We start from the raw sequence: 26,750 nt of genomic DNA, 5'->3' as shown, positions 1-26,750 counted from the left end.
AGATTTGGAGAATGCATTAGGCCAACTTTGGTGCTCCAGAATGTGACTCTTCCATTTGTGGGGGTCCGGTATGGAAGAATCCGGTGCCTGACTTATTAGCGGGGCTGGGGAACCGAGAGGTGCCAGCGGTGGGGATCGGGGGCAGGGAAATTGTGGCGAGCGAGCAGCCTTAATTCTGTAATAACGGACCCGTGGCAGGAAGTGCTTTTTAGGGTTGTACGGAAGAGCTAATATTGCTTGTTAGATTTGTTAACTTGTTCCCCTAACTGCTTGGTAGATAACCTGTTGGTTTGCACTTGTTTTGTATGCACAGCTGAGCCAACAGCATTTGGTGCAGAATATGCAGATACCGACCTAGCCGGTTTTGCATTCGATGGTTGTGGGCGATGCTTTAACTTTACGTCTTTGGTTAGGACACGAGTGAATCACTTTTGTAGTCTTCTCAGATGCTGCCTGGGATTCTCCCGGAAAGCTCCGCGCTTGAAGGAGAAATGTCGCTCATGTCCCTTTTAGGTTCTTAAGCCCAGACTGTAACTTCTCATTGCTGGGAGCTTTTCTTGTACTGTTTCCCTTTTTGCATTTTCTTTTCTCTTCCATTTCTAACTGAAGACAAGAAGGAAAATGTTATTGATGGCTACAGATGGCTAATTTTACAGAATATGGAGCTTCGCTGAAAAGTGAAAGTAGAAAGCATATTAAAATTTGTTGGATTTTTCAAGAAAAGTGCCTTATGACTTCAAACACTGTCCTCATTCCCTTTACTCAATTTTCTTATGTATAAATGGGTGTGTTCTGTTGCAGAATTTTTATGGATTTCAGGAGCTACAAATGAAAGCCTGGCTTGGGGTCCACCAAATAGTGGTTTAATAAATGCTTCCTTATTTTTCTTCCTGAGGAAGGGGTAGTGAGATTTAGAGAATGTAGCCGAGAATAAAGCTCAAGAATCTCAAATAACTGGGAAAATATCCAGAACTTTAGGGTTTCACGGATACAAATTTCAGTATCTCTATGAAGTCACTTTTGAAAATGAGGTAAATTATCTCATTCCCTGGGACTAGCAGAGCCTCGTGTTTTCTGTTTGCCCTGATTAGAGACCTTAATCTGTGTGCAAGAATCTCCCCCCCACCATTACCTTTTCTTTTGCTCTCAGCATAATTATTGATTGGCCTGCTTCTCGAGGTGAATCTCAATCCTTGGGTGTCTTATTTCCAACATGATTTATACAAATCAAGGTAGAACTCTTTACCTTCCTTTCAGGTAACTTGCCCAAGTAGAGAATGCGAGTGATAGTTTTACTTCTTTTTCACTTGGCCACATCCTTCTCCCCTAGGACGTTTTGATTTTGAATTCCTCATCTGTGCTACTAACTCTTCTGTTACTGATGGGAAATACATATTTTTGGGGGGGCATTCAGTTTAAGCACCTTAATGGGAGCACCTTCCGGTTAATTGTTTGTTGTATGAGTTCCTTTGTGTGATAACACATCCATTTGAGAAGCGTTATCCCCTACCTCTTTTTTTTTTTTCTTTTAAGAATTGAGACCTAAGGCTTAGAGGTGCCAAGTGACTTTTCCAAATTCACATAGCCTTGTTTCCAGTGTCATACTCGCTCCTTCTATCATTGCACTGCTACGATTGGTTCAGTCATCTCTGTGCCATCTCTGTAACTCTATTATTCTGTAACTTAAAAATCTAACCTAGTCAACCTCACGTAACAGTTTGTCATCTTTCAGATCTACCTAAAATCTATTCCCTTCCTTTTTTTTTCTAGATGCCTTTTTTATTCATTGACTTGTCAGTTATGTGTAGTTTGTTTTGGGAGAGGTTATATACAAAGTTGAATGACACAGTTCTGATTCCAAAGGTCTTCCTGATTTAGTTTTCATGAAAATCCTTTCATACCCATACCAAATCTATGCCTTGGACTAAAAAAAGGGGTCCAACTCAGATTTCTGGAGGACTTGTGTAACTAGGTCTGGGAAAACTTTATGTGGCAGAGCTATCTGTATTAGCCATATCAGTGCTTACCACTGTAAGATTGGTTAGGATGCTTTCAGTACCGGAAACAGAAAACCTGACTCCAAGGGACTTAAATGACCACCTCACCTGAAAAGTCCTGAGGGTAAAACTTCTATCAGTGTCTCTGCAGTCCTTTCAGGTGATAGTTATGTCCATAGGCTGATTTTGCAAGATAACTACCAGCAACAATATGGACCCCCGTTAACATACTTTCATGGAGGAACTTCACTTCCCATCACCTTCCAAAGAGGGTCCTTGGCTTTGAGGTGATTAATTTAAGCCTGGTTACTTGAAGTAAAAACTAGAACAATGGAAATCTGACAACCTGGTGGGCCCATCCCAGAACTGAGGAAGTGGATTTAAATCTAACCTCACCTGTTGGGCTGCTACCATACCTTCAGTGAGGGCCAGTGTGGACATGGGGGAAGTCAGCCACATGGTGAACTGTAAGGGCCTCCACGGATGTCAGTACTAAGGCGATGACTGGATTAAAGTAGGTAGAATTGAGTCAACATTCGAATGTAGCCTTAAATTTCATAGAGGATTCTTACTGATTTGAAGAGATATAGGACAAGCATTCTGGGAAAGAGGGAGTTTGGAGAGCAAACATCTGTGGAATCATTGGGCAAAAAGCAAGTAGCCCAGTTTGGCTGAATCCAATAGTGCAGAAGTAGAAGAAAAGGTTAGAAAGGCAAGTTGTTGATGTTAGTAATGGCTGTTTATTACTGAACTCTTACTATGTGTCAAACCCTGCAGTGAACACTTTATATGGATTTATTTCAGTTTCTATTAGTTGGTACTGTGAGCCTTCCCACTTTACAGATGAAGAATTGGAGACTTAGAGAAGTTTAGACACTTGGCCAGGGTCACAAAACATTCCAGCCCAGGTCATCTTGAGCTCCTAGCCTGCCCTCTCTCCTGAGGTTATGTAGTAGCATTGAAGCTTTTGAACTAGGAGTGCATTATGAAGGCGGTGCTCCAGGAGTAGGACTCTTATCAGAATGTGTAAGAGGGATTGGCTTGGACAGAGGCCAGGACTGTGGAGATGGCTTGGGAGGCTATGAGAGGTGGCCAGGGCAGTGAGAAAGCCCCACATGAAACTACAGCCATGAGCACAGGCTGGAGAGGGCTAATTAATTGTATGAGATTATTTCTAGGATAAGATCTATGAGACTCGGAGACCAATGGATTGTGAGGGGCCAGCAAGACAAAGAGCATTCCTAAGACTGAGTGGTCGAAGAAATGTGGTGTTATAGAGGAAGAAGAAGAAGCTTTGCAATCAGGTGGAACACCCAAACAGCCCACATATGTATCTGGAGAAGCTGCTTCACCCCCCCACACACACACATACACACCCCCGTACCCATCTCTGTTGGCCACTTTCTTTTTGTCGCTCTTTCACAACTATGTGTTTCCACAATTCATCCATTTTCAGTGTTCGTATTTTAACATATCTTGGGAGAGATGCAGCTTATAATCAGTGGCCTCTTAAAATCACTGCAGGCACTTCACATTTTAATATTACTGAAATCGGGTTGCTTTCCAACTTTTAATGATATATCACTGGTGAGAGTACGAAAATCCAGTATTGGTAAAGCTCATGCAGCTGGTTGCTGGCAGAGCCAGGAGTAAGAACCAAGGCTTCTGGGCTTCCTCCACCAGCTGACTTACCTCAGCTTGTGTAACCGATAGGAAAATCAGTGACGCCGGGGCGCTTGGGTGGCTCAGTTGGTAAGCGTCTGCCTTCGGCTCAGTCCGTGATCCCAGGCAGGAGCCTGCTTCTCCCTCTCCCACTCCCCTTCCCCTGCTTGTGTTCTCTCGTCTCTCTGTCAAATAAATAAATAAAATCTTAAAAAAAAAAAAGAAAAAATCAGTGATGCCTCATGATATAGGATTATAGTGAAGCATATGCATAGTTCTTTATTACAACTGAAGTAATTTGCGAAGATGGGAAGGAATAGTTGTTTAAGTAGGGGGCCTAACCCTCGTATAGAACCTGGCTCTGTATGGTGACTAACATAATATAATAAAAAAAACATTAAAAAAAAAAAGAACCTGGCTGCCATGGCTTCCTATCCTAACTTGCCACCAACCATGAGAAGATTGACTCTGGGTATTGATCTCTTTTTCTTTAAAAGATTAAGGTGATTTCTAAGAACTAAAATTTTTTACTTTCACTTGCGCCAAGAACAAATCCCTTGTTTCTATTTGACTAGGGATAGAGAGTGAAAGTTGAAATCATTTAGGTCTTAGAAAGGTGATGTCAAAATCAATGATGGAATTTACAGTTATTTCTTCAAGAGGTTAAGCTTAACTGCTGGACATTTTTTTTTTAAGATTTTATTTATTTATTTGAGGGAGAGAGAGAGAGTGAGAGAGAGAGCACAAGCCTGGGGAAAGGCAGAGGGAGAGGCAGACTCCCTGCTGAGCAGGGAGCCTGATGTCAGACTTGATCCCAGGACCCTAGGATCATGACCTGAGCGGAAGCCAGAGGCTTAACCATCTGAGCTACCCAGGCGCCCCTGCTGGACATGTTCTGGCCTAGCAAAGTGAATTGTTTAGGAAGATAACCTGACCTAATTTTGAGAATTTGTAATAGAAACCCCCCCCCCCACTCACCCACACATATCCTTATCCTCCTTTGAACCCATAAATGTTATCATTAGCAAATTGTTTGGTTCCCACTGGGCTCCTGCTGGCATATTTCCTCAATGGGAACATTTTTTTTTTTTTTTTTTTTTGACTCATGTATTTCCTTTCAGATTTGTGTGGTCCCTGGATGTAAAGTACTGGTACTTGGTGAGTGTTCAGAAAGACTAAATTCCCACCCTTCCTCCCCCCCAGCACCCTGTGCATTTGTGTTTGAAGTACAGTGGTGTGTGATCTTCTTTCTTAAATTAGACATTTGTACTTTTGTTTGATGTCTTTGCTGACAGGGATTTAGGAAATCTTTTTTTTTTTAATGTGTTTAGTGCTGGTACTGTTAGGCTTTCTCTCATTAGGAGAATAACCATTTTCTTGAAACACCTGGATTTCTAAGTATAATCCTTCTACTATGCTAGCATATGCTGGTTACAGTTTCCATCTCTGTGAAGTTCTACCTTTGCCCTTTCCTGTCCTCATTGTCAACAGTTTCAGCCTGTCAGAACAATCTTTATAAGCCCATACTAAAAAGACCTAATTAAAGCCATGCTGGAGAATTGGCCATTCAGGTCTTTATTGTATCTGTTATGCTGAACCCCAGAGTACCTGTTCTCCTCTTGTCTTGGCACAGCAAATGCTACTACAGAGTAATTGTTATGAATTTCTCTTTCCCCAAAGAATAGTTCTCATGATACCAAATTTGATAATTATTCATTTACTTCTCTGGGAGTTTAGCAGTGTGGTGCGTATCCCTAGGGGGTAGTGTCCAGGGTACTTCTGCTTCAGTCTTTGGCAGAAGAAATAAATTAATATTTACAGAAGTTGTTACCTCCATCTGCCATGTTTGTGAGCTGATACGTACGTCTGAGAATTTGAGTTTTACTTCTTACAGAACTTCTAAATATTTAACTGTGAATCTGAGATACATTTATAAGAGCATCTAGTGTGCTTTTCTTAAGTAAGCAAAGCTGTGGGAAGTGGATTAAAGAAGCTGCCTTTCAGGTTAGCAGCCACACATCTGCATGGGGTTCCAACGCTGCCACTTATGACTGGGTAGAACTTGGAGGTGGTAATACCTGTGCCTACTCTGGAAGGGGGCTCAAACCATCAGTATTAACCATGAAAGTTAAGTAGGGGACTGAATGTGATGATCATGGTGAAAAGATCTCTCCATTGTATAGATGTCCATTGAAGCATTGTTTATAATAACAAAAGATTGCAAGATACAATAGAGTAAATGTCCTTTAGAAGAATAAATTGCAGCTGGGCAATGGAATACTTTGCAGCTTATAAAAAGAATGAGCCTATTCTGTGGATGCTAAATATAGCTGTTCAGTAGCACATACTAGGCACTTTTCTAAAGTGCTCTACCTATATTAATTTATTTTGGCCTCACAAAACCCCACAAGGTAGGTACCCCAATTTTACAGATGAGGAAACTAAGTCACAGAAAGGTGAAGTGACTTGTGCAAGGCTCGACAGCCACTAGTCAGCAGAGTTGTATTCAGCTCTCAGCCAACCTGCTACACTGTAAGCCTGTGCGACTGGGTAGCTGTCTTTGCATTTGCAGCTCTAGACGTAGAACTAGAGGAAACAAAGTTGAGTTTCTTATTCCTCATTACATTCTGAGAGGTTGACAGTATAACCAATATAGAACTTTTGACAATAACTAAACAAAGGTTTAGATAAAGAAAGCTAATAGAATAACATTTGTGATCAGTCCTTGAAAGGGTAACCTTTTGTTTCTTCTCGAATCCTTTTTTCAGAATTCTGCACCATTTAAGCATTCTCTTTTGGTGTAATCAGAAGCATAGACGTAGAAGAGCTCTAGAATGATTGGTATAAGAAATCTGTGCTCCAAAGTTCAGTTTCCAGTGGGCTGGACTGGTGTGACTGGCCGTGGGCATCCAGCATCAATTTCCTAACCTGGCCTCAGCTGCAGCTGGTTTGGTTTACAAGGTGTATAAGACCTGAAGGGTGTGGGCTGGGAGGGAAGGGCACCCAAATCCTCTAGGGAGCCTCTGTCTCCAGCTTGTCTGATTTCTTTCGGACAGAGGTGTAAGTCATGTGCATTTTGAAAACCTCTACTAGGTCATTCTGACACAGGCCCCGTTAAGGGCCACCTTTCAGGCTCAAGATAGACACGTTTATCACCACCCTTAGTTCTCTTGGGATTATTAGACTGTCTCAGAACTTTTTCATTTTCTTTCTGGCTGTGGGTCAGTAGATATGACACCATTATGATGGTTATGGGTACCACAATTCCTAAAATAAGAGAATCACAAAATTCAGAGTGGACTACATAAAAACATGGACTGTGACCACATGGTAACTGTTGGCTTTGGACACACTCTGTAGAAGAGATGATTAAATGAGTACTAGATTGTGTTTGCTTTTAAAAATGCCACATTGTGGGGCGCCTGGGTAGCGCAGTCCTTAAGCATCTGCCTTCAGCTCAGGGCGTGATCCCGGCGTTCCAGGATCGAGTCCCACATCGGGCTCCTCCGCTGGGAGCCTGCTTCTTCCTCTCCCACTCCCCCCTGCTGTGTTCCCTCTCGCTGGCTGTCTCTGTCACATGAATAAATAAAATCTTTAAAAAAAAAAAAGCCACATTGTAGCAAAAAATTTTTTAAGATTTTTTTTTTTTTTAATTAGAGAGAGAGTGAGCACGAGCAGGGGGAGGGACAAAGGGAGAGGGACAAGCAGACTCTCCACTAAGCAGGGAGCTCACATGGGACTCGATTCCAGGATCCAGAGATCACGACCTGAGCTGAAGGCAGACGTTTAACCCACTGATACACCCAGGTGCCCCAAACTGGTTGTTGTTGTTTTGTTTTGTTTTGTTTTTTTAATACATTTGAACCTGCCTCTCCCTCTCATTCACCTCCATACCCAAGTAACATTTGTAAAATGTGGGTGTTTGAATTCAGTTTAAACAAAGAAATGTGTTCTCATGTCACGTGCCTTATTTATGTTATGCAGGTTTGAATTTAAATCCTTCAAGACGTCTCCTGGGGGTTGCATAACCTATCTTTGTTAATTATGTTTTTCCACCCTCTTTTAATTTCAGCCGAGGCTATGATGCTGCCTTTGTGTATTCGTATGAATTAGCTTGAGGAACATGATAATTTACTTTGAATATTCAAGTAATCACATCAGTTAAGAGACTGCAATCAGATAAGAATTATAAGTAGCTGCCCATAGCAGAAAAGCTTAAAAGCCCCTTAAATATTTGTCTCCCAGCTCTTTGCAATTGGCAGTCTGACTTAGAGGGTTAGGAATATGAAGCATTTCTTAGCCTCTTAAAGCTTAGTCCTTAAGACAAGTGTTAGAGGCATGCAGAAGATCTTGATGTCCGTGATGGGCTTTGGCCATTGATTTTCTTGAAGCATGCTTGTAGAGGAGACAGTGGTTGCCCTGTGAACCAGGCCAGAGCTTCTCCAAAGAGCCCCTTAAACACAGTATCTCAGGACTTCCATATCCCCAGGAGAACGCTATAAATACTATGCTTGCTTCCTCTTCAGAGCAGCTCCTTTTTGCTTTCTTGGCCTGGACTGGTAGGTTTGGAATAGGCTCAGTAACCCCAAAGGAAGATGACTATGGATGCAGTACACAGTGAGAGAGGTGCTTTTCACTGAGCCTTGGTACAGAGCTTCATGCTTGAGTTTATCATCATTTTGAGAAATGGGACTGGCATGTTTTAAAGGGCTTCCCAAAATTCAGGATTTAGGTGAGTAATTGCAAAGTATTGTTGGAAGACCAATCTCAGTGGGCTATGTAGGTGACCATAGGTTTGACTGTCCACCCAATTTCCATCTCATTTATTTCTAACCCACCTCTTCTGAGCTCCAGACTCAACTTCTCCTCAGCTAGGTTCACCTTATGCCCTACAAACCTCTCTGTCCTGTTGGCCAGCATGGTCAGGAGCACCACCATCCACCAGTTTGCCCAGGCCTTTGAGCTGGCAGTAGTGTCTAGGTCCTTCTCTCTCATCAGCCATCTTCTTCCTTCCCCCACTCTAGCTGTCAGTCACCAGGTATTGTCCTTTCAGGCTCCTCTCTGTCCCTCTCCGTGGCCCCTTCCCCTCCCATCGTCCAGCCCTTGCAGCACTTTGGTTCCTAACTGGACAACTACAGTTTCTCCGGCTCCTTCCTGTCTCCCCTGTGGTCTGGTCTCTACTCTCTTGTCACAGTGGTATCTTGACATGTTAATAGGATCCTTTCACTCCATCCTAAAAGCTTCATTTTCTCTCTCTGCAGGGCCATTCTTGATCCAGCTTTATTTCCTGCCACTTCCCTGCCTGCCCTTCCCACTCGGAGCACACCGACTTCATTTCTCCAAATGTGCCTGTCTGTTCCCATCTCTACTCTGCACAGGCTGATATTTGAATGCTTCCTCATCTGTTGCTCCCCAGCAAAACAAAAAACAAAAAAACAAAAAAAAAAACCCACAAAAGTAAAGCAAATCTAGTAGCAGAAAAAGCCCTGTTCTTCATGAGTCAAATCCTTATACCTTAGAGCCTTTGATCCTTGTGATTGAATCAGATGTTCCCACGCCTTCCTGCTTGTATAACCTTGATTCCAATACCTAACCTTTGTGTGCCTCAGTTTCTTCATTCTTAATGTAAGAATGACTTTTCTTTTCTCTCTGCTCAGTGTCTGGCACATATATGTCTGCGTCCTTGGTACCTGTATACCATCAGGCATGTGGTAGCTATCTAGCAGTTGTTTGCATGAATGTGTCTCTAAAGACGTGGCTTTCAAGTATCAGTTCAGTAATCTGTGCTAAGGACTGTGTAGAAGATGAGTGTACCCTGGTAGTCTGAGAATGCATAATATTCCAGGAATGAGGAGCCCGCCTAGCAGGGGACTGTGGAGGACCGGCTTCCCTGCCTGCCGTGTTACCATTTCCTACTCCAAGCTGAGGGAGAAGGGCAGCGGTAGCCCTCAGACCATACAAATTGCCAGACATTCCACTTAGCCAGGAGCAAAGGTGACACATGCTATTATTTTTAAAAACCTTGCTTGTTTGCATATTACCTTGTAAAGCATTCATGAAGAATATGCCAGTGATAGGCCACAGCTGTGCACTGTGCCCAGGGAAGGAATAGAGTAAACTCTGGTAGCTTGACATCCAGCTATTTAATGATAAAACAGTAGTGGGAGCTGACACACTTTTTTAACCTTATTTTGGTTGGCCACAACATTGATTCCAGGTTGAAGTAGACTGTATAGGTTGGACAGAGCCTGTCTGTGTCAGTAGCCACATGGTCATTCATTCATTGATCATTCAGACTCACTCACCATTGAAGATTCTTGTATGCTACCCTCTGCTAAGGAGCATAGATCCTGCTGTGACACATGACCGTACACCCACTGGCAAAGAGATTATAATCCAGTGGAAGAGGTGAGGTATGTACTTGAGTCAACATAATTATTGTGGAAGTGGCCATGTCTTTTACAGTAAGGTTTGGCCGTAAGTGATGGAGATTTCAAAATAGTAGTGGCTCCAGCGGGGGGATCTCGAAATAAGGTAGAAGTTTGTATCGCCCATAAAAGGTTGCAGAGGTGGTCTGGGGCCGGTTTAAGCCTCCATAGGCTCACTGCTAGCTCACTGTGCATCAGGCTTTGAGTGTGCTATCCCTGTCTTCCAGCCAGTAGGCTGGAGAGACAACGAAGGGGCAGACGGGTCATCCATGCCTTCTCTCAGGGGAAGTTCCCAGAAACTGCCCCTAGATAATTTTGCTTGTCTCCTTGGCCAGAACTTAAAGATGTGGCTACATTAAGCAGCAAGAGAAGCTGGAAAAGTCTCAGTTGATTCTGGCTATAAGCAGCCAAAAGTCCTGCTACTCTATACAGAAGTTAGGCAATGACCTCTGTACCACAGGTGGTAGAGGAGATTGACAGTCCTGCCCATGTGGAATTTAGATTCAGAGGGAGGATACTGACGAGTGAACGGTATCAATACTACAGTGATGGGAACTGTGTCAGTTCAGTGCAGGGTGCCATGAGAAGAAACAGGAAGGATACCTGACTCATACGGGGAGGGTCAGGAAAGTTGTCTGGAGAATAAGCAGGAATCTCTCTGATGGAAAGAGGAAATAGGCAGAGTATTATAGCAGAGGCTCTGAGGAAAGAGGGGCAGGGCGCTGGGGGCTGGAGGAACATGTGAGGAACTGAAAAAGTCAGTGAAGAAAACCAAAGGAGGAAGCAGAGGCCTGATCACATGGGCCCTGGAGGCCACACTGAGGAATTTGGACATTTTCCTGCAAGCCTTTAACTGGTTGTGAGGAGGTAAGTCACCCAGAAAGATGCTTTTGGGGGGTGAGGAGCGGTACCAGACCAGAGGCAGAGATGATCCATCGGGACGCAGTGCATTCATCCAGTCAAGATGATCAGAACAGTGGCTTTGGGGATAGACAAAGTGGCTACAAGTCCTATCAATTTCATGGAGCTTAAGAACTGGGAAAGAGGGGCACCTGGGTGGCTCCGTCAGCTGAGCGTCCAGTTATCGGTTTTAGCTCAGGTCGTGATCTCATGAGTCACAGGAGCAAGCCCTCGGGGCAGGCTCCACGCTCGGCGGGAGTCTGCTCAAAAGATTCTGCCCCTACCCACACATTGTCTCTCTCTAAAATAAAGAAATAAATCTTAAGGGGCAAAGAAAAAAGAACTGATTAAGAATTTAGAAATAACTTGGTCTGCCTTTTCACTTGATAAATGTTGAAAGCAAGGTTGGAAGTTGAAATAGCTTGCCCAAGGTCACCCAGCTAGCTATAGAACAGCACCTGAAACTTTCTCTGCCTAAACTCGTTCCCCTGTGTCACTGATGGATCTGCCAGTTCTGTGGAACAGGGCAGTGTGGGCTTCTGAGAAGGCAGAGATAAAGAGAAGCTAAGTGGCTTTGGATCTGAGAATGGAGAGGGCCCCTGGATAGAGCAAATTACATGAGACTGGAGAATCCCTGGTATGTTTGGTGCTCCTGAGTTCTGCAGTTTGAGTCCAGTCCTAGAGTACTACAAGGAAGTAGTAGAAGATAATGCTGCAGAAGTATTTTGAAATCATGGAAGTCTTTAATGTAAGACTAAGTGGATTAGGCTTAATTCTTTAAGCAACAGGGAGCCAATTAACACTTGGTATCAAAGGACTTCGTGTGATTTTCTTGACAGCAAAGTCTGCATTTATTTTCTTTTAACTTTTGCCTGTCTTGGTGCTTTGTATCAGGTCATTGTGGTCAGCAGAATAGCAGCACCCCAAAGATGGCTGTGTCCTAATTCCGAACACCTGTGAAGATGTTAGGTTAGGGGCAAAGGGGAATTAAGGGTGCAGCCTTAATTAAGGTTGGAATTTAGTTGATCAGCTAACTAAAAGGGAGATTATCCGGGTGAGCGCAGTGTAATCACAGGTGTCATAAGTTGTGGAAGAGGGAGGCAGAAGAGAACTAGAACAGTGGTGATGCAGGGAGACTTGGCCCAAGGTTGCTTGCTTTGAAGATGGATGAAGAAACCCTGAACCAAGAAATGGAAGCGGGAAGAGGATTCTCCTGTAGAGCCTCCAGAAAGAAGCACAGCCCTGCTGCCACCTTTGATTTTAGTCTGAGACTCATTTGAGCCTTCTGGGCTCCTGAAATGTAAGAGAAGTTTGTGTCGTTTTAAGCTCTTTAGTTTGTGGCAGTTTGTTACAGTAGCCATAGAAAACTACAACAGTGTTCAGTGTTTGTTTGCCTAGTGAAGGAGAGCTATGCTTTAAGAAGAATCATGAGACAGATTCATTTGTGACAGGGCTTGGCGAGGAGGAAGTTCTGGAGTTATTAGAAGACTATTCAGGTAGAGAAGTGATAGGGTGAGACTGGAGGAGGAGGGGGTGGGGGAGTGGAGGCTAAAATTGCAGAATTGCTACAGGACTGGAAACCGAGGTAGCCAGGTAGCCAGGGCGGGCGAGGGATGGAGTGTACTTTCAGGGCTGGACTCCAAGGAAGGTAACAGAAATACGAGAATCAGAAGGAAGAGAAGCTTGGAAGAGAAGTACGATGATTTGGTTTCTGACTTACTGAGTTGGAGGTTCAGAAGCATCACACGTGTGTAGGTGGAGAGAAATCAGATGCAAACTGGCCCTTCATGTCCAGGATTGGGATGCAGGATTGGATGTCATTGGTTAGGATTTATGTCTATACTGTTCCTTTAAATTTCTCCAAGGTAGAGACTCAGTGACCCTTCTAAAAAATCCAGTTATGGTATATTCCTTAAAATTAAGAAGTTTTTCCCGGTGCTATACCAAAATTATTTCTGCTGCCATTTGAATTCTATATACCCTTAAATTTCTTAATAGATACAATTAATACTAAATAAATAACTAGTACATTTAAGTAAAATAAAAATAACGTAATTCTGTGACCCTCTCTTGCATATTTTGTTCTGTGCTGCAGGTTACCTTCCCAGAAGCCCCTCTGGTTCAGGTTGGTCTCTGTCACCTTGCCAGTCACTCGGGGCCCTATTTCCAGATCCTGAAACTGTCAGATCTCCCTTACTGAGTCAGGTAGGATGGAGCCCTAAACAAAACTTGGCTTGTGCTGGAAAAAGAGACGTGGATGCTTCTTGCTATATCATTTCCACAGCTGCTTTAGAAATATCAGTTTTCCGTTGAACTATGTATACACCTATTTTAGACATGGTTACATCCTGAAAGTTCTTGGTTTCCAAATTCCTTTGCTCTTCATAATGAGCTTGGTTGTAATGATTGAAATTACAGCCTATTTCCTGGGAAATGGGAAAGAAACCATTTCAGGGCAACTGTGTAGAACGTATTGAGATGACAGATTTTTTTTTTTTTTTTTCTGTGCACCACATCGCCTTCCCACCTGTCTGTTGATGCTGTCTTATCTGTTTGATCACTGTCCTTTACTTGGTGGCATTTGCACCATGTAATTGGAGCTTAAAAGAAAAAAAGGAAGACGTTTCGGTGAAGACTGTACTGAATATAATTAAATTTTTTTAAAAGCCTGTAAAGATAGGATGTATGACTAATAAAGTAACGGCTTCCATAAACCACACATGAATTCACTTTGATTTCAATGAGTTACTTATGTTTCATTCTCCAAAAAAGGAAATATGGAACGCCTTGGTGGCTCAGTTGGTTAGGGGTCTATCTTCGGCGCAGCTCATGATCCAGGGGTCCTGGGATAGGCCGTGTGTTGGGCTTCCAGGGAGTCTGCTTCTCCCTGTCCCTCTGTTGCTCCCCTGCTTGTGGTGTCTTTCTCTCTCTGTCAAACAAATAGATAAAATCTAAAAAAGAAAAAAAGAAGTTTCAAAAAAGGAAATAAGATTGAAACAAGAAATCTCATTCATTCTGACTTGACCAGCTAAACTTTCTGTTCTCCCTTCCCTTTGCCCCTTGATTAAAATTTATATGTACTAAATTGTAGGTTGTCATCTACTTTAATCAGTATCCCTATATGACAAAGCCCCCCAAACATCCAGAAAGCAGAAACTGAGTTCAAGGTGGTTTGAAGCCCTGTTGAAAAGGAGAGGAAGGAGAAAGTGTTGGTCCTGTTCGGTGCCCATTAACATGTCAACTTTTTCCTTGAACTGAATTCTTGTTTCCCCCTAGCGAAACAGTCTACTTGGCTTATAGGCATTTCTCTAATGTTTTCCAAACTAAGAAAGCAAATTGAGGAAACATTTTGTAGAGAGACACCTACAAAGATACCTGCTCTGTGACTATGACCTAAAGGTGAATGCTCTGAGCTCTGAGTGAAAAGTATGGAGTTTCTTCGTAACAGATGGGAGTAGGTAATGTACCTTTAGAACAAGTATGTTCTCTGCACAAGATTTGTTCTCTCATTGACACTGCTCTATTCCAGACAAATACACTTCAAGCAGTGAAAAGAGTCATGCTTGGAGAGGTGAAATGTCACTCTTAGATTCTTATTTTGGAGGAGAAGGGAGTGTCATGCAGTTTTCTCCCTTTTCTAATTCATATTCATTCTCTATATCTCTCTGCTGACCTGCTTTTTCTTCCTTAGGCTGGGACTCTGCTTTCCTTCTGGTAATTAGATTTCCATACAATGTCAGGGCCATCCCTGCACCTGACACCGCATTTAGAGGAAGAGAGGAGGTGAGGAAGAGAGGAGGTGAGCGCACAGGCCAGCCAGTGATGCTGGGCGTAGATAGTGGCCATGCTGCAGCCTTTGGGGGAGGGGGGAAGCTTTTTGTCTGAGGAGGCTGCATTTTGAAGTTTTGAAAAACCTGCACGATGCTAGCTTGAGCTGAATTTCAAAATGAGTCAAAGAAATGAGGACCTAATGAAAATGGGACCAATGGAAAGTGTGGTTTTTTAAAAGGTGTTTTGTTGTGGCAAACTGAAGTCAGGAAAATGAATTTTTTACTTTATAAGCTAGCCTTTCTCTTTCTATAAAAAGGATATTTAAGTACTTCAGCTTTTGTGTCATGGTTGATGAGTGGACATATTCTTGCAGAACTGTCTAATGTGTTTGAGCCACGGGAAACGTGCTCCTCTCGTTATTTATGACTTAAAATTTTAGTTTTTGGTGAGTAAGAGTGTCCACGAGAGGTAGCCTGATTTGGAAGGGGAGTTAGTATTATTATTCTTTGACTAAAGAAACTTTCAGAGTTTCTATGCCCATATAGTAATGTGAAAATCAGCTCATCCTGTCTGATCAGTGTTGAGTTTCTCATCACACCACACTCTGTATAATTTGATGAGTTGGTGGGGAATCAGTAAGAACTTAATTATCTCATGGGGTACTTTATTTTTTTTTATTTAAATTCAGTTCATTAACATATAGAGTATTATTGGTTTCAGAGGTAGAGGTCAGTGATTCATCAGTCTTATATAACACCCAGTGCTCATCACATCACGTGCCCTCCTTAATGCCCATCCCCCGGTTACCCCATCCCCCGCATCTGCCTCCCCCCCAACAATCCTCAGTTTGTTTCCTGTAGTTCAGAGTCTCTTATCTCATGGGGTGCTTTAAAATACATTGATTGAAAGTTTCATTCATAATTGTTAGCTTGCTTTCAAAATGACTACATTCAAATGAGCTCCAAGTATTCGAGGGTTTAGTTTTTAAACTCTGTGCCCCAAGTTAAATTTAACTCCCACTGAAGTATAAAGACACATTCTTTTCGAAGTGTATTTGGGATATTCCCTGTTAAATTGGGAAGCTAAATTTATAATATCTTTTTACCAATAAAACCTTGTAGAGAGGGAAAGATTCAACACAGAATTGTTACTACATGAGCTCTCAAACTTTTGGTCTTAGGAACTACACTTTAAAAAATTACTAAGAACTTCAGAGAGCTTTCGTTTATGTGGCTTATATCTTGATATTTACTCTATTAGAAATTATTTTAAAAATTATTTTTAAATAACAATTTAAGTGGTAATACATCTAAAAATAATAGTGAGTCCATTACATGATAACATAAATGACCTATATTTTCCAACACAAAAGAAATTAGAGCAAACAAGCGTTGTTTTGATATTTTTGCCAACACATTATGCATCTGACTTAATGAAAGACAGCTGGGTTCTTTAATCTGCTTCTGTATTCGATTTTTTGGCATATTGCACATCATGCAGTCTCTGAGACACTTTTACTACAATGATGAGAAAGATGAGATTAAGCACGTAATCTCTTAATAATGTAACACAATTAGTTTGGGTCCTGTGAAACCCCTGAAAAGGGCTCAAGAACCCATATGGGTGTCTGGGCTATACTTTGAGAAATGCTGTTCTAATCAGATCCTATTTATTTAATTTTTACCTAAGGGACTGCCTTTTTACTTAGCCACGAAAACACCTTTTTTTTTCTTCTGTCAACAACTATTACCTCCTGAATGTCACCTTCATATTTGAACATCACTAGGTAGGCTAGTTTGGGTCATTTTATCAAATGTGTGGGGTACTAATTAAATATTAGTTAAAATAATTTAAGCTAAATTAAGCTAAAATAAAAAATAATATTTAAAAGTAAATCCATGCTCTCTAACAATGCTGGTTGCATGTGTGGATGCTCATGGAAGACTGTAGTGGTCAGTTTTTTAAAAATCCAAAGCAGAAAAGACTAAGAGATTAAGGTCTCAATAGCATAAATACCTTTTTAGATGTCCTTTTTTTTTTAATTTTTTTTATTACATTATGTTAGTCACCATACAGTACATCCCTAGTTTCTGATGCAAGATTCGATGATTCATTACCATTTTATTTTTTTATTTATCCCATTCTGTTTGCTATTTATGCATTAATATTTGGGCCTTTAGATTGACTGGTTTTTGGAATAGTTTTTAAAATAGCTAATTTATTTTTTTGTTCATGCCTATTTGATACCACTTGACTTTTTTTTTAAACTGTTGATTTTTGGACATTGCTTTTGCCTTAATAAAAATTGGCTGCATCCTGTCCCATTTCTCCATCTTTTTCTGTTTACTCCATTTAACCTTTACAATTTCATGTGTTAAAGAAAGGTTCCTCTGACCTTTTTTGCATAATGTCTGATCACATAGAACTCTAGTTTGGGGTTTAGTAAGCACTGCATACACCTCTCCTTGATTTTACTCCAGAGGATTCTTTCAGAATGTTCCTAACCTCTCGTCCTGTGATGTCTACGTGAGGCACATATTGAATTGCACTACTTCTACATACCAAGATTTTTCCAGGAGATAATATTTTGCACTGTCCAATATCATAGTAGTAGCCACAGGTAGTTATTGAGCACTTGAAATATCACTAGTGTGGGGCGCCTGGGTGGCTCAGACAGCTGGGGTCATGATCCCGGGGTCCTGGGATGGAGTCCCACATCGGGCTCCCTGCTCAGCAGGGAGCCTGCTTCTCCCTCTGTCTGCTGCTGCCCCTGCTTGTGTTCTTTCTCTGTCAAAGAAATAAATAAAATCTTTAAAAAAAAAGAAAAAAGAAAGAAAGATCACTAGTGCAACTGAGAAGCTGAGTTTTTAGTTTAATTTTAATTAATTTACTTTTAAATAGCTACATGGGGGCGCATATACCTCTTATCAGGCAGTGTGACTCCAAAGGTGTCCAGCAGCTTCTTTTTAATGACTCATGCCTGGCTCATTCTTGACCTCAGTTTTTTGCAAGCTTGTCTGTTCATTTTTAGAAGAGTTTTTTTGGTGTATTTTATCAGTTTTGGAAGTGTTGTAGGAGGTAGGTTTCACTGTATGTAGACTGCCTTATCACTGGGGAGGGAACTAGAGGGAATGTTGGAGCTGAAGAAGAGGCTGTTGATGTTGCCTGCTTTTTATGAGATTTCGAGATGCTTCTAGATGAGATTTAAGGGGAAAACAAGGTTAAGGGAAGGATTTTTAGGTTGGGGAGGCTTGAACAGATTTGTCAGCAGAAAAAAGAATCTTATAGACGAGGAAATTGAAGGTAAAAGGAAATGGGAGTTAAATAAATTCTTGAAGAGGTAAGAAAGGGTCCAGAGTGCAGGTAGGAAGATGGAAAGCCACTCTTCTTGAAATCGAAGGGAAAAGAATGATTTTTTTTAAATATTTGAGGCTTTTTGAGGTGAAAAATACCCATTTTAAAGTGGACAATTCAGTGGCGTTTAATTCAACCACAGTGTTGTGCTCCCATCACTTCTAATTCCAGAACATTGTTATCACCTCCTAAGGAGACCCGGGGCCCATTAAGGGTCACTCTATTCTCCCTGCCCCCACAGCCTCTAGGCAACCACTAATCTTTCTATCTTGATGCCTTTGCCCATTTTGCATATTTCATATAAGTAGAATTATGCAACATATGTCACCTTTTGTATCTGGCTTCTCTCATTTAGTATAATGTTTTCGAGGTTCATCCAGGTAGCAGCATGTAAAAAGTGACATGACTGAAGGAGAGGGAGTTTTTAGGAATTCTTCTTGACGTCCCGAGTCTCAGCAAAATCAACAGTTCGTCCACTTGGCGTTCCCTAGGATTAAGGCTCCACAGAGGCGGGGGCAGCATCAAGAGTATTTGTGGAATGGCTGACTGTGAGGTCCATTCTGGCCAGAGCTGGGAGGGTGGGGATCAGAGGTCTGAATCTGGTGGTGGTAATCACCAGGAGCAAAATGACTGCCATGGGGGAAATGGAGTAGAGGAGTGGATGGGAAGGAACTAGCTTTTAAGAGGGGGAGGAATGTCCTATTTCAAAGTGGGGTAAATTTGAGGTCCCAAGTTAGAGAGTAGATGTGGAAACAGGAGCCCATCTAAAGTGGGGGTAATCTCTTGTGTTCATAAGTCAGGGTCACCCAGAACCATTCGCTGCAGTGAGCAGGTGAGCAGACCCAAGTTTCTAAGGAGGCAAGTGAGGTGGAAGGCTCTATGATTGTGGCCTGCTGGGTAATGATGCAGCGCTGCTGCTCTGAGGGCTGCTCACTCAGCTGGAAGCATGGTAAGGTGGGAAGCAGATCTGGAGTTTCTTTCTGCTTCTTTGAAGTTGAGTCAGCAGTTCTGGTTGGTGCTGAGATTAGTGATGGAGTCCAGCGGTGTCGACAGCAAGGCCACCGCAGGGCCCAGCTATCTTCTCCTGACTGTCTCCAGAATACAGTTTGTTTGTTTTAAGATTTTTTTTTTAAAGATTTTATTTATTTATTTGTCAGAGAGAGGGAAGGGGACAGAGAGCACAAGCAGGGGGGAGCAGCAGGCAGAGGGAGAAGCAGCCTCCCCACCTAGCAGGGAGCCTGAATCGGGACTCCATCCCAGGACCCCAGGACCATGACGTGAGCCAAAGGCCGACTCTTAACCCACTGAGCCGCCCGCTTACGCAGAATAAAGTTTTAAGGACTTACTGACTTTCAAAGTCTTCCCCATTTTGTGTCCCCAGTCTGCTCTCCAGCCTCACAACCCAGCGGAGCACCCATTCCACAGATAGATCATGGGTACCCCCTGTGTGCCACACACTGAGCTGATGGTGCCTGCTGTGCCACACCAGGCACAGCCCTCAAGGACTTACTAACTAAATGTTAATTTGTATTTGGGGTATGATTCAAGAGTAAACTGGAAGTCCTGACCTAGACTTGGGCTTTTGGGGAGGAGTCAGGGAAGATTTCTCTGGAGTGACCCATCTGTTAGAGGAAGGTTGCAACATAAATAAAAGGAAGCAGGAAGTGGAACAGGTGAGCAAGGGCGCTTCCTTGCATAGGATCTGCCAGAGTAAAGGTTGCGGTGGAGAAGGGGGAAGGAAGCGGGTGTGGGTGGGGGGGCAGAGCCCTGGAGGGGAAAGCAGAAGCTGAGCTAGAAGCTGGTGTCAGCTAGTGCGTGAAGAGAGCACTAAGCAGAGTGAGGGATTGTAGATTATATCCAAGATCAAGGGACACAGTTGAGACGCTTCAGGCAGGAGTGGCCTGCTCAAGTTTGGTGGCTTAAAAATACTCTGGTGCAGTGTGGGGATGGATGGGAGGGGACGGGAGTGGATACCTGGAAGTCCCCTGGGGGGTCCATGTGAAAGAAAACGGTGCCCTGGTCTGGAATTGTGGTACAGATGGGAAGAGGATGTTGATAAGGAATGTGGCAGATGGCATCAACAGGTAAGGAGGTGACTGAAGTGCTCTGGTGCCCTGAGCCTTCTTTCTCCTGTACCGTTTCATGCCTCCATGCCTCTCTGTGCTCTGCCTTCAGCATGAAATACCCATCCATGCTCTCCCTCCTGGGCCTCCTGCCTTGAAAACTCCTTAATAACCCGGTCACATGCCACCTGTGTGAAGGCTTCCCCGGTGTCCTGCTCAAAAACAATCCACTTTATTTGTGGGGCTCTCACCTGTTTTAAAGTGCTTTAACTCATTGCTGACTTGATTTTCTAGTGAAGGTAGTGTTATCACCTGCAGGTCAGCTGTGGGGCGGCTTAATGTAGTTGAGGTAAAATGAGAGGCATTCCTCAGGCTCACCCAGTATCATAGTTCTTCCCAGGGTAGGGCACCCCACTTCTCTCTCCGCACCTTTGTATTTGGAATACCCTTCCCTCATTCCTCGGCCTACCCACACCTACTAATCTCGTGTCAGGCCAAGCCACTGCTCTGGGGAGGCCTCTCAGTGTCCCAGCCCCAGATCTCTGCTTCCTCACTGTAGCCCTCACCCCTTTGGCTCTCCTCTTAACCTGGTGCTTTTGTGGTGTTAACTTTCCATGTGTATGCGATTCTAGTTACATTAGACAATTCTAGACTCTTAAGGTCCACTCCATCCTAGAGAGTGCCTGGAAATAGTTGGCATGCATAAGTATCTACGCACAGCTTATAATCTTTGTAAATTTCCACAAGTGATAGATAAGATATGGGTACTCTAAAAAGAAAAAAAAAAACAGCATTGGATATAAATATCATACATTTGGCTTATGACACACACAGTAAGGGGTAGCAGCCTAGAATTTGTGTTTCAGATTGAAGAATAATGCCTAGATTGTACTTTGCTGTATCTCTCCATCAATTGTTTTGTGCTTGGATAGGACATCTAAACACGTGAGAAGTTGGTCAGTAATAAATTGAGTGGGCAAACAAATGGCATTTTGGAAGAGAAGTTATTCACCAACCTTCCTGAAAGAACTTAACCATGGGATGGGCTTTTCACGTTAGAAAGTGGGCCTGGAGGGTGGGGCAGAGTCGGGAGACTTAGGCGATCCTTAGCACAGTGTTTTCCTACCTTTTCTCAATGTATGTGAAGTAGGGTTATCGGTGTCTGGAAAAAGTCCTTGGCCTCAGGTTAATTTGTACCCCCAGAGGGGTGGGGGGTTATTTATGCAGGCCTTTTCTAGTGTTTGCACATCTCTGGAAGTTCTTCCATCTATCAAACCTCAAGCTAATACTTCTTTCTTATCCTCTTTGGAGATAAATTTTGATGTTTTGTTTTGTTTTATGATAACTCATCCCTCAACTTTTTGTCTTGCCAAACGCTAGTTATTTCAAACTCATTGCCATAGGCCTGGTTTTTCCTTTTTTTAAAAAATCTTTGAGCTGTACATATGTATGTTTTTTTAATGTGTATTTTAATAACATAAATGTGTGTAATTAATATCTAGAGATTAGATATATCTATAATCTTTTTATATGCCTGCACATCCATATTTTAAAGGGATCTGTGAAAAGCTCATTATTCTTCCTGGCTCTGGAAACTGACAAGTGCTAAACATGATGGACACATTTCTCATTCCCTATCATGTTTTCCTCCAGAACACCCTTACCAGAAGTTTTCACTTACTTTTTTTTTTAGTCTTAGCATCCCTGAAATCACATTATCATTATTATTTGCTTTTATGTCATTTCTAAGCAGGCCTGCTACCTGAGATTAATATGACCTCATTTATGCTGTTTGCAGGACACCAAAGTCTTTATGATGATTCATTTATATGGGGAAAGAAACCCCAAATCAAATGTGTGTCACAGAAGCACTGCCATCTGTTGTAACCATCGGCTCACTGACACTATTGGACACCATTGTCTTGGTGTTAGATTGCCTTGGACATAAATTGTTCCTCACAATACATTATTACTTAGAACCCAGCAGTCTGTTACAGGTGTTTGTGGGTTGCTATTTTGATGCACTCGCTTTATTTCCTGGCAAAGTTAAACTTAGTGTAATGTCACTACGAGAGGCAGTTAAGAGCTCAAGATGTAGAAACAGGACCAGGTTTTGATGCCCCTAGAGCAGCATAGGCTCAGTGATAGTGTGCAGAGAAGGTCTGGTATGTGAGCCTCCATTTCCTTTTCTGTAAAGTGAGAAAAATAACCCTTTACAAGGTTAATGAGAAGATTAAGTGGTGCATGTGAAGTGCATGGTATCTTGCTTAGCAGTACCAAGTGTTCATTGTTAGTTACACTTGTGATTATCATTGTGTTTTGTGTTTTTAATAATATTACCATCCTGAAGCCAGGGACTCTCTAAAGGAAAAATATTATGGTTTCATAATGAAATCCTCTTAACTCATTAGTGAGGCGTTACAGTCTATAATGATGGGAGATTTGTTTGATGCTGGAACAAATTAGGCCAGAGTTAATGCCATTTCATCCTATTAGACCTTGGATAGCTTATCCTAGTGGCTGCCCGACATTTTGCTGATCAAGTTTTCCTTTCACTGTGACTGAATTCTTGGATAGTATGACATTTGTCATCATGAGGATTTTTGTGACCCATGTAGGAGTTGATTCATTCTAAATTGAAGCTGTTGGGTCCTGTGCCACTTATTTATTCTGGATGTGGTGATTGAGCTGAAAAGTGCAAGCAAGAGGACTCTTTGAGGTTTCTCATTTGTGTCCTGTGAAATGCGTATGAAATTTCTCTGTGAGCAAGTCAGAATATTTTTCTGGCTGCTCACTCAGTGCCGCGACATGGGGTTAGAAAAATCAGACTGTTTTATGATGCTTTATTGATAAAACTAGTAACGACGTAAACTGAATTTGGCTGACTCTTGCTGCTGATCAGCAAAAATGGCCTATCTTCTGCAAAATGTTGTATTCACAGTTAAAAAAAAAAAAACAAACCAACTGGGAGTCTTCGTACTTGAAGTTGTTAAATACATAAAACATTTGGGGTGTTTTTGGGTTTCGGTTTTTTAAACATTTAGTTATTTTAAAGCTAGTTTTATGAGCCTGTCTTACTAGAATCAAATTTACTGTTTTAAGGGTTCCCTTATGGTTGGGTTAGTAGATTCAGTTTTTTGTGTTTTGGTTTTTTTTAAAGGTCTTTGTCCCTAGACAAAATAGATACTTAAATGCTTTAACTATGCTTTCTAAACTTCTTGCTTGTCCTCGTGGGCCACTGTCGTTGGATGTAAGATGTAATGCTTCTCCTAGAGGTTTTACAGATTGGTAACTAGACTTAGTTCCTTGGTTTGAGGGGGAATTTTTGTGGAATGCAGACAATTCCACTTACTAACAACCTGAGAGAAATAAAGATTCCTAACATAAGTGACCACCTAACAAATACCAGCTTATTATATTCACAGGTTGACCCTTTAGGAAGTGGAGGATACACAGTATTTATTATTCCTTTTTCTGTTTTGAGCGTTATCCAGAAATGGCTCTTTATCCAGATTTTCAGTGTATAATTCAGTGTTTGTTTATTCAGCCATTGGAATTTCTGTAGGATTTATATTTTTGATATATACACAGAGCATTTTATACCAGACTAAATTAGTGAAAAAAAATCTTTTTTCCTTGAGATTGATTACCTAGTCCTGGCCAGGATGCAGTTATATAGGCTGTTCCTGTAGACGATGCTGGTGGGAATGTCATATGTAAAAATGTTTTGGAAAGAAATTTTGCAGTATATGTTGACCCTTCAACCTAGTTGGCCAATTTCTGGGAATCTCACCCAAGGAAGTAACATACAGCTAAAGTTTTATGTGCAAAGATGTTCATTGCAATATCATTTAAGAATAGTAAAAATTTGAAACAGATTAAATGATAATAGGGGAATAATTAAAACATTTATATAAATATCGTTTTAGAACTCAGATTTCTGAAGGAAATGATTGCTATAGTGTCGAAATGCAGGATCGCAAGTATGTGCTTTTTTAAAGCATAGAAAAAAATAGATTTCTTATAATATTAGCATAGCTCCATGCTAAACGCTCTACATGAACCATCTCATCTGACGGTATTATTTTTAGTCGCATTTGAAGGGAGTATGCCAGGTGAGGAGACTGAGGCTGTCAGAGGTCAACTTGTCCACCATCACTCTGCTAATAAACGGTAGAAAGGGAACATGGATTCTGCCACATTCTTGGTTGCTTTTTGTTTTTACTTTAAAATGATACAAAGAACTTTACAGATTTCCTGCAGTAAACATCTTTTTTTTTTCTTTTTTTTTTTTTTTTTCCACTGTAACATTGGGGAGGGAGTAGGTGTGGTTCTTAAAAGAGCAGGCTCTGGGGTCCCTCTGTCTGCTGTTAGTGTGACCTTGGATAAATGACGCAACTGCCCTCTGCCTCAGTGTACTGCTCTGTGCAGCGGAGATGTGTGAAAGAATAATAGAATCAAGATTAGCCTGTAAATTTAGAGCTGAAACACTTCTGGCACATAGTAGGGACTGAGTGTTAGTTGCTATTGTTATAATCATTATGATCTTCAAAGGAATGGACTTGAAAATGAGCAAAAAATCATTTGAAATGGTGGGCTTGTTAGGTTCTCCACGATTGTTAGCTCCTCTTGGATGTTGATGTGATCGGAAAGTAACTTGAGAAACTCCCTTGGAGCAGTCCTTAGCAAGCCATTGAGTAAAGGGAGCTAGCAGTTCGCTAAATAATTCAGCCTTAGGAAGTGTGTTGTAATTCATCTTAGAGCATAGATGGCCTAATTTTTTTTTTCTTAGGACACGAGTATGTAAGTCCCTAAACAAATGTGTGGCATAGGTCCCAGCGTAAGCTTGAACTTTCTTTCTTTTTATTATTTTTATTTTTATTTTTTTAAGATTTTATTCATTTGAGAGATAGAGAGCACAAGCGGGGGAGAGGCAGAGGGAGGAGCAGACTTCCCACTGAGTTGGGAGCCCCACTTGGGGCTTGATCCCAGGACCTGGAGATCATGACCTAAGCCAAAGGTAAACACCCAACCATCTGAGCCACCCAGGCACCATAGCTTGAACTTTCTTACGCTTAACATCATGAACTCAATGCACAGCTCACCTTCCAAATGGTTCCCTATAAGAGAACATATCAGTACAGTGAATTTTCACTAACTTGCACTCCATGCGTTTGGATTGTATGGTGAACCTCCTAACTCAGCAGGCACATATGAAACTGTATAATCGATCTGTGATTAATAAGATTCGTAGTGGACAAGTACATTTCTAGGTAGTCAGAACTTTCCCTGTTCCTTCTCATGGCCTGCTTGCCCTTGTGCTCCCTGACTCCTTGAGTAGCACACCATCCAGGGTGCAGAGTGGGAAGCCAGAAGCTTGGACTCCTACCTGTCCCTCACCTGGCCCACCTCTGAACAGCTCTTCTCTCTGTCCCCTGCATTCCCTCCCCAGCTTGGCCTGACGATGTCCTCTGCCTCTGATGCGGGCTACGGCAGTGGTCTTCTAAGTGACATGACCTTCACCTCACCTTCTTTCCAGCCTCCTGCACACCCCCATTCTCATTCCACCTCCCCAGTTTAAAATAAACACTAGAGCCCTTACCTACTTCTCCTGCATCGTCTTTCACTTTGCTCTCCCCTCCCCTCGATCCCATTCTCCACTGGCAAGCCTTAACCCAAACATGACACTGAAGCCTCACCTGACCCTCTTGTCCCTATGTAAAATTGACTGTTCTTTTTTTATCCTCCCATTTCCCCTGTACAACCTTCGTCAAGGCACCTCTATCACTTTATTACAGTTATTTATCACCTCTCTCTCCCTTTGCTAGACTCTGGCCTCTCTGGAGGCAGGTTTATTGTCTTGTGGATTTCTCTGTCACAATGCATTAGATGCATGTTTGATGGATGTTTGGTGCTGATAGTAAAAGTAGCTGCCAGGAATGAAGGTGCTGATGCACTGTGCCGGGTGTTTTGGATAACCTCACTTAATCCTCACAACAACCCCATGAGTATTAGGCATTACTTTGCACGTGTTTAGAGATCAGGAAACGGAGGTCTGTACAGGTGGGCAGCTTTCCAAGCATCACGTTACAGTGTTGTGTCAGAGCACAGGATTGTAACTCAAATTATATATATTACAGATTATATTTTCTCCTAGAAATAGTGAGAATCTATAGTCCTGTAGGGGCCACTTCATTCTGAGTTAAGTGGCATAGGGCCCATCTAGAGATCTATCAACCACTTACACGTAGAGTTCCTAATTTGGGGACTGGGATCCCTAAGGTTTGGAAGACTCTAAATGTCAGTTTTATCTTTTGTGAATAGAGAAAAGGTCTCTTTTGCTTAAATCAGATTTTTACAGTTGGTGTGGGATCTGCAAAAGACTTATTAGCCTACTAATATAACATTTCTATAGAAAATAGAATTTTCCAAGGACCAGAAGATAAGTTTATAAGCTAACATCTGGAACACAGCCCTTTTGTCAAGTAGAGATTATGTGTTTTGATAATTTGAATGAATGAAAATGATTCACCTTGGAAACCAGGTTTTTAAAAGGTAGCAGTTTTCTTTAGACA

General features: G+C 42.0%; 1 protein-coding gene across 7 annotated transcripts in view; it reads left to right on the top strand.

The window, feature by feature from the left end:
• ELOVL5 (ELOVL fatty acid elongase 5) overlaps window positions 1-26,750 on the top strand; it is an 80,027-nt gene that overhangs the window by 10,341 nt on the left and 42,936 nt on the right. The window contains exons 1-3 of one of the 7 annotated variants that reach the window (XM_057304039.1): window positions 4,786-4,817; window positions 6,428-12,287; window positions 13,083-13,192. The exons of 3 other annotated variants lie outside the window; for them this stretch is intronic. The gene's annotated coding sequence lies outside the window, so the exon portion shown is untranslated. Of the gene's footprint in view, window positions 1-2; window positions 12,288-13,082; window positions 13,193-26,750 lie in introns of those variants that run through there. 3 more of the 7 variants (XM_048219734.2, XM_048219730.2, XM_057304038.1) reach the window with 3 other exon arrangements.

Source organism: Ursus arctos, unplaced genomic scaffold (assembly GCF_023065955.2).
Source record: "Ursus arctos isolate Adak ecotype North America unplaced genomic scaffold, UrsArc2.0 scaffold_29, whole genome shotgun sequence".
In the NCBI taxonomy this organism is placed as follows: Eukaryota; Metazoa; Chordata; class Mammalia; order Carnivora; family Ursidae; genus Ursus; species Ursus arctos.
Note: the sequence above shows the minus strand (reverse complement) of the source record. Positions and strands in the feature narration are given on the sequence as shown.